The sequence below is a fragment of the Vigna unguiculata genome, chromosome 4 (assembly GCF_037176805.1).
Source record: "Vigna unguiculata cultivar grain cowpea cultivar isolate G323 ecotype 2 chromosome 4, ASM3717680v1, whole genome shotgun sequence".
NCBI lineage: Eukaryota > Viridiplantae > Streptophyta > Magnoliopsida > Fabales > Fabaceae > Vigna > Vigna unguiculata.
Window position 1 is genome coordinate 32,841,958 of NC_140795.1, and position 7,718 is coordinate 32,849,675.

The following is a 7,718-nucleotide window of genomic DNA, read 5'->3' on the forward strand; positions in this document are numbered from 1 at the left end:
CTCTACTAAGTTCTTGCTTTACAATTTCACTCTTGCACTTGCTCTTTACTTATTTACTACCTTCGATTAGACATGTCAAAGTGAGCTAACCCGGCTCACACGGGTTGGCTCACCACGGGCCGGGTCAAAAAAAGAGTGAGTCCAACCTGACTCACTTTATGGTGAGTCATATTTTTTGCAACCCAGCTCAACCCACCACGAGTTGGTTGATTAAGTGGGTTGACTCACTAACCTACGTAAAAAATTAAAAATTTATTTAATTTTTAATTTTTAAGTATTGCAATATTTAAATATTTTTTTAAGTAATCTATAATATGACAATTACAGTAAAATTAAGTACAAATATTTCATCATGTCCAAGATAACAAGGCTAGGCAGTTCCTATCATGGTATTGAACAAAACATAAATGAAAATACTACATATGTTTGCCATCAGAAATGATAACAAGCTAGGCAATTCTTTTCATCCTCCAATTGTTTTAACTCTGTTTGCCAACACCAACATCAATTGTATGTGCAGGGGTGTTCCATATGAACGGACTGAAAATAAAAGCTTCCCCTACATTAAACAGCAAAGCATTAAAGATTAACTTTAAAATAATTAACTTTAAAATAATTAATTTTATTAAATTAGATTTTTTTAATATAGGTGGGTTGGTAGGTCAACTCACCATAACCCGGCTCGAACCCGCATAACCCGCGGGTTAAGTGAGCTCAACCCGTTTTGACCCATAATCGCAAAACAATTTATTTTTCCAACCCGACCCGGCTCGAACCCGTGGTGAGCCGGGTTGACTCACGGGTTCTGACTCACATTGACATGTCTACCTTTGATTGATACTCCTCTTGAAGTTAATGTTAAATATCACCGTGCTGAGGGTCACATTTTGCCTGACCCTTTATTATACCAACATCTAATATGTAGTCTTATTTACTTGACCATTACACGCCTGATAACTCAATTTCTATACCTTCATATTGAAGCTTATTGCACTACTCCCTATTTTAATATCACCTGACAACATTTATTGCCACCCAACAGTATTTATTGCCACCTGGCGCATCTTAAAGGAGAATTTTCCCCTGTCACGTTGTCGTCCGGCGCTACCTCGTTGTTGTCAGGCTCTAGCGGAAAAACGCTGATTTTTCAACACTGACCTTTGTTGATTGTTTGGATCATAACTTTCTCTACAGGTGTCCAAATTAGTTGTTCTTGTAGCTTTGGATTCTAAATTCGAAGAGCTTTAATTGAAGTGGTAGAACACAATTTTTGGACCTCTGTACGAGATGCAGTATAATTTGGAAGATGGGAGTAGTTACAAAGGCAAAAACTACCTCATGTTTTTGTTGCAAATTTGGTGCATTTAGCAAAGCCTTGGAGCAGACCCTTTCTTCACCTAATGGGCTTCTTTTCCACACGGAATGACCCAAAAAGGGAGGTGAGCCATAACTGTCACATCAGCAGACAAAACATAAACAAATTTTGTGAGGGCTGACAATACACACACATAGAAAAAGGAGAATCAACTTTTGGTAGGATATTGTTTGCAATTTTGAGAGGCAATTGGTGGGACAGTGGGGCTGGAATTTTTGGAAGGGGTTAGAGAGAACGGGGGGTGATTTTGGTTGGCAATTATTTTCGAGAATATAGAGAGTTGTTACGAGAGAATAGGGAATGGATGGTGGTGTCAAGAGCTCTAAAGTTTTTCTTTTCCACTTCGTTCAAGATTAAGTGTTGAGCAACTTTGCATTGTGATATGGATTATGAGTTTTATTTTATTTTGTTATTCAGTTTTTATTTTGATTCTAAGACCATGTAAATTGAAACCCATGATGAATATTCTAGCCAATTTAATTTGCTGAGAATTTATGCCTTCAATGAATATTTCTAGCTTGCAATTTACACTTAACTTCTTATTTATATTTCCATTTTTTCCTGCACTTCATTTGCTACTGTCCATTGAGCATCCATCTTGGTTGAACCCATCCTAGTTCAAAGCGACTTTGCATATTTATTAGGTTTAATTTACAATTAATGTTTAAGCTTTCCATGATATACATTGTAGTTTTTTTTGGGTTCCATGGCTTAGGTCAGTCATTGTTTTATTGGTTTCATGCACTTGTGTTATGCTAAATCAAATTCTAAATTAAAAGGGCACTGGCTAGTGGAGTACGTAGACATCAATTTAGTCTTGTTTTCCTTTTTGTTAGTGGTCACTTTGTTATTGTGTTTTAGACACTAGCTAGGCTAGTTTTCTTATCTGTTTCAAATGTTATCCTTCCTTTTCCTTGATTATCCTTGCATTGGTCAATTTCATGGTTGCATACATTCTCATTATTCTCCTTTTAAGTGTCCAACAGTTTTCTTACGAGTTAGTTTCATTAGTTCATCACTTTACAATTGCCTTCATTTTAATTTCATTGTCTATCTTTCACGCTTTTAAAAGTCCCTCAAAAACATGTATTTTGGATTCAATCCACTCAATGCATTGGCACCGTCCTTAGACTGACCTGAGTTGATCTTTATACTGCATTACTAAAAGGTGATTAATTTAGTTTGTTTAAGACAATTTAGGCGACAAAAGCTGTCTACCAACGCCTTAACATCCCATTTGTTATTCAATAAGTGAGTCAATCATGCACTCTTCTTGCCATCTCCACTTGGCCACAATTAGTCGCATAATTAGATATTTAAAAGGTACCTCTAGCAAGGTTTATTTTTTCCCATTGGCACACCTCCTAAATTAATTTTTTTATAGTGATGCTGATTGGGTTGGTTGTCTTGACAATCGTCGATCAGTCATTGGTTGGTGCTTGTTTCTAGGTTCTTCATTGATCTAATGGAAAATTAAGAAGCAACCATGCATACTTAAATGTCTATTAAATTTGAGTACCGTGCCATGCCTACTACTTATTTTGAATTAATTTGACTTCGTGGTCTTTTGGCTGAACTTGGGTTTCCTCAACACAATCCAACGTCTCTATGTTGACAATACAAGTGTCATTCCAATTATTGCAAGTCTAGTGTTCCATGAACGCACCAAACATATTAAAGTAGACTATCACTCAATTTGTGAAACTTATGATGATCGTGTTATTTCACTCCCTCATGTCACTATTCAACTTCAAGTTGTTGATATTTTTATGAAGGATGTTCCTTGTCTGCTTCATCAATTTCTTGTTAGCAAATTTTTGTTTCTTGACCAAGCCCCACCAATTTGGGGAGAGGGGGATATCAATCAATAATTAATTTTTATATAATTTATATATTTTTATATAATTTCTTAAGAATAAGCTAGACAATTATAGATTGATTTGTTCTCTCTAATTTCATATTATAGGTTATTTTGTAATTATGAGTATATTTTTATATGATTTCCTTAAAATAAGTTAGGCAATCATAGATTAATTGTTCTCCCTAATTTCAGATTATAAGATATTTTGTAATTATGAGTAGTAACGATTCTAGTATTATTTATAGCAGAAATAATAATAATAATGAAAGGCATTAAGCAATTTTTCATGACAGGTATTAGGACCAGTCTTTGTGCATTCAATGATCACTTGACATAGTTGCTGCCGTCAAGTTGTTCCGGGATAAATTTCTCAATCATATAAATCGCAGCGAAAGTTATAGTTAGATTTCTCCGATTTAATTTGATCGGTACAAGCTGTCAGAATTTACTCAAAAAAACCAACAATGTATTAATTTCTATATTATAGAAGAAGTCGACGTTGACTCTTGCTACCGCAGAGAAAAATTTCAAAGAATAATTTTGATATACTTTTATTCATATATCAACATAGTAATATATATATATATATATATATATATATATATATATATATATATATATATATATATAAAAGATCCTTATAATTCTTATTCTTCTAACATAATTACATATACATATGCATAAATCTCTTATTTTCATCAATGATCGAACTGCCTAATTAAAAAAAAAATACAATATTCGATTTACCTTAGTAATATACAATCTAATTTATCAACTACACCGATTAAAAAGGAAGTGGTAATGCTTACAAAAATTATAAAGAAGTGTACAACGTAACCTCTAATTGGTTGCACAATAAAACAATAGTGCTTTAAAGGTCAAAGAAGGTTTGTCATATTGAGACAATTATATTCAAAAAATTATAAAACTATTGAAAAATTCAAATATGAGTTTAATTTTCCATTAAATAATAAACACCATATAAGAAAACTCGTAAATTATTATTTTAAATTTGAATAATGTCAATATTGACGTTATCTAATAAAACTCAGACAATATATGTATAGAAAGATTTCTTGATGAAATTGAAACAATTGTTTCTTATGATCGTAATACCCACATGTCAGAAATTTAAATTTGTTAGTTTGTGTGATTCAATGCTTGTAAAGCCTTGTGCCTGCTTTCTCTTCTCACTGAATTGAAGGTTCATAGTACCAACTCTATTGTGTTACGTGTTGATAACAAATCACCCATAGACCTGTTTTGGTTTACTTGGTACTCTATATAAATGCCAAGTCATACTACTTAATAAAACAGATTCCATCTTTTCTCGATATCTAAGTATCTCATTCTTTCTAAGTCATTTTGTGTGGTGTCTTGCGGTGGTGTTGTCACGTAGAGCAAGAGTCTTAAGTGTCACCGTTGTATGAAATTATCTATTACGTAAGCTCTTTCCCAGCCTAACTATCCAGCGCAAACTCCCACGTGGATTTGTCTTCACACCCTTCTCACGCCTTTTATATGGACTCACACAAAAGATTCGGCCAAACACTCCCTTAACTCAACACTATCAAGCCACACCTTCAACAACCATGGTCCCTTTTTTTTACTTCTTTCTCACATGCATCGTTCTTCTCTTCTCTTGGAGCTTCTTCTTCAAAACAAGAAGCTTCTGGAACCTTCCTCCAGGGCCCTTCTCCTTCCCCATAATCGGAAACCTCCACCAGATGAGACAACCGCTCCACCGCACCTTCCACGCCCTTTCTCAGAAACACGGCAAAGTCTTCTCTCTCTGGTTCGGTTCGCGCTTCGTCGTTGTCGTTTCGTCGCCCGAGGCAGTGCAGGAGTGCTTCACCAAAAACGACATCGTCTTGGCGAACCGTCCTCGCCTCCTCACCGGAAAATACATCGGCTACAACTACACCACCGTCGCGGTGTCGCCCTACGGCGACCACTGGCGCAACCTCAGCCGCATCGTGTCGCTCGAAGTTCACTCAACGCACCGTTTGAACTGCTTCTCGGAAATCCGAAGGGACGAGGTCACGAGGCTCGTGCGAAAGCTCGCTCACGACTCGCGCAGCGGCTTTGCCAAAGTGGAACTCAAATCCAGGTAAATTTGGCCGTAGAATTAAGTTAGGTACAAATTGTTGAAAGAGTAGATAGCAAAGTTTTGATTATACTCCATAATTTTCTTAATTTTGTACTGTTTGTATAATTTATTGAAGCTTTTCGGAAATGACTGTTAACATTATAATGAGGATGGTGTCTGGGAAGAGATATTACGGTGAAGATTGTGATGTGTGTGATGTGGAAGAAGCAAGGCAATTTCGAGGGATTATTAAAGAGTTGGTGGCTGTGGGAGGGGCAAATAATCCTGGAGACTTCTTGCCTTTGCTGAGATGGTTTAATTTTGATGATTTGGAGAAGAACCTGAATAGAACCAGTAAGATAACCGATGCTTTTTTACAAGGATTCATTGATGAACATCGTAACAGAAAACAAAGCGTCAATACTATGATAGATCATCTTTTAACACAACAACAATCACAACCTGAATACTACACGGATGAAATCATTAAAGGACTTGTCCTGGTAATTACTATATTATCTCCTTATATCATTTGAGGTTGTTTAAAAGAGTGAAAAGAAGTAAAGTAAATGCGTAACTAGTATATTCAATATTGCGTTGATTATTGGCATCTGGATAAGTCAGTCTTTTCTAGCTTTCTTGAATAATTAAGGTGATGTAGGTAGGTGCCACACGTATTTGAGATCGGGATTGGATAATTTGTGAATGAAATGCATGAAACAAAAATTGGAAGGGAAAATAATACATGGAGCATTACAGATGACAGTTGTGCATGTGGTCATAACAGACCTGTTTGTCGACTCTTGTGAGCATATGCATTGGTCTAGGAAACGGTGGAAACCAATACTTGGGGAAAAATTGTTACACCCATGTTCTTACCTCCTTTCATAATTTGTGAAATGAACTGTCAGCTGGTTCAAAAAGAAACGTGATTAAAACAAACTTACTTAATATTCTTGATTAAATTGAAATAGTCTGTTTTCCTTTATATTTATGTTTTGGAAGAAATATGCAAAAACATTAGAGAGAAGGGTATTATTTAAAGTGTTATTTTATTTTTCAGAAGATGGAAATTGTGTTTTTTAGTTTTATTATTTACAAGATTTTTTTTATTTGATTTTTTTTATTTGTTGCATTGTAGGTTATATTATTGGCAGGAACAGACACATCGGCTGTAACTTTAGAATGGGCAATGAGTAATTTATTAAACCATCCAGAAATACTAAAGAAGGCAAAAAGGGAAATAGACACTCACATAGGTCAAAACCGTCTAGTAGATGAAGTTGACATTCCTAAACTTCCTTACATTCAAAATATTGTTTATGAGACACTTCATTTGCATCCTGCGGCTCCAATGCTGGCACCCCATTTCTCTTCGAAAGATTGCCCCATTGGAGAATACAATCTTCCACAAAACACAATTTTGTTAGTGAATGCTTGGGCTATTCATAGAGACTCCAAGTTAACAAGTTGCTTCCTTTCGGGTTAGGGAGAAGGGCTTGTCCTGGATCAAATTTGGCTCAACGCACATTGAGCCTAACTTTGGCTTTATTGATTCAATGTTTTGAGTGGAAACGAAGCACTGATGAAGAAATTGATCTGATTGAAGGAAAAGGAGTCACTGTAGGAAAAAAGTTCCCCTTAGAAGCTATGTGCCAAGTGTGGCAACCATCACCAATTAGTGATATTTTCTAGTGCTATTAAGAACACACCATTGTAGAAATGTTCTTTATAAAGTTATGGAAATATGCATAATAAAAGAAATTAATTATACTTTGTTGAAAAACAAATCATAGGATCAAGTCTAATCTTTAAACTACACAAACGTTTTTCATATATATCCTTTTATTTTTGAGTTATCTATTATATTACTTTCAGCTAGATAGGAATAGGAATGCATTAATACGTATGATGTGTTCATTTTTATTGACTTTTAAGTCTTTTTAATGATATGCGTAAAATATGACTAGAAAATATGATAGGTTAAAAAATCAAATTAAAATGAGTAGAACATAGATATATAAATTTAGACTTGTGCATTTGAAACAAAATAGAAATGATGTCGTATATTGAGTGGAAGAATTACAAAATGGCAGATTATTCCTTTCGTGTCTATTCTTTTGGCAAATAAAATAGAAAAAAAGTTATGTAAAAGAATGAAATGACATAAATATGCCACCATCATCAGTAGTATTTTAAAATGCTGTCTCATCTTAGAACAGTTCAAATTTAAATTGAGTATGGTTTATATTCTATTTTGTTTGTCAAAAGGAAATCATGAAAGCGAAATAAAAAAACAGTTTTCATACAAAATAAACCTTTAAGAAGAATATACATTAATTTGAACTAAAGCGTGTGGAGAAAGTACGAAGCAAACTCACAATTTTATACAC

General features: G+C 34.6%; 1 pseudogene across 1 annotated transcript; it reads left to right on the plus strand.

The window, feature by feature from the left end:
• Window positions 1–4,765: 4,765 nt before the first annotated feature.
• On the plus strand, window positions 4,766–7,093 carry LOC114181477 (cytochrome P450 81E8-like; annotated as a pseudogene). The gene is made up of 3 exons (XR_014994274.1): window positions 4,766–5,346; window positions 5,462–5,828; window positions 6,467–7,093. The product of XR_014994274.1 is annotated as a cytochrome P450 81E8-like (transcript).
• Window positions 7,094–7,718: the final 625 nt, after the last annotated feature.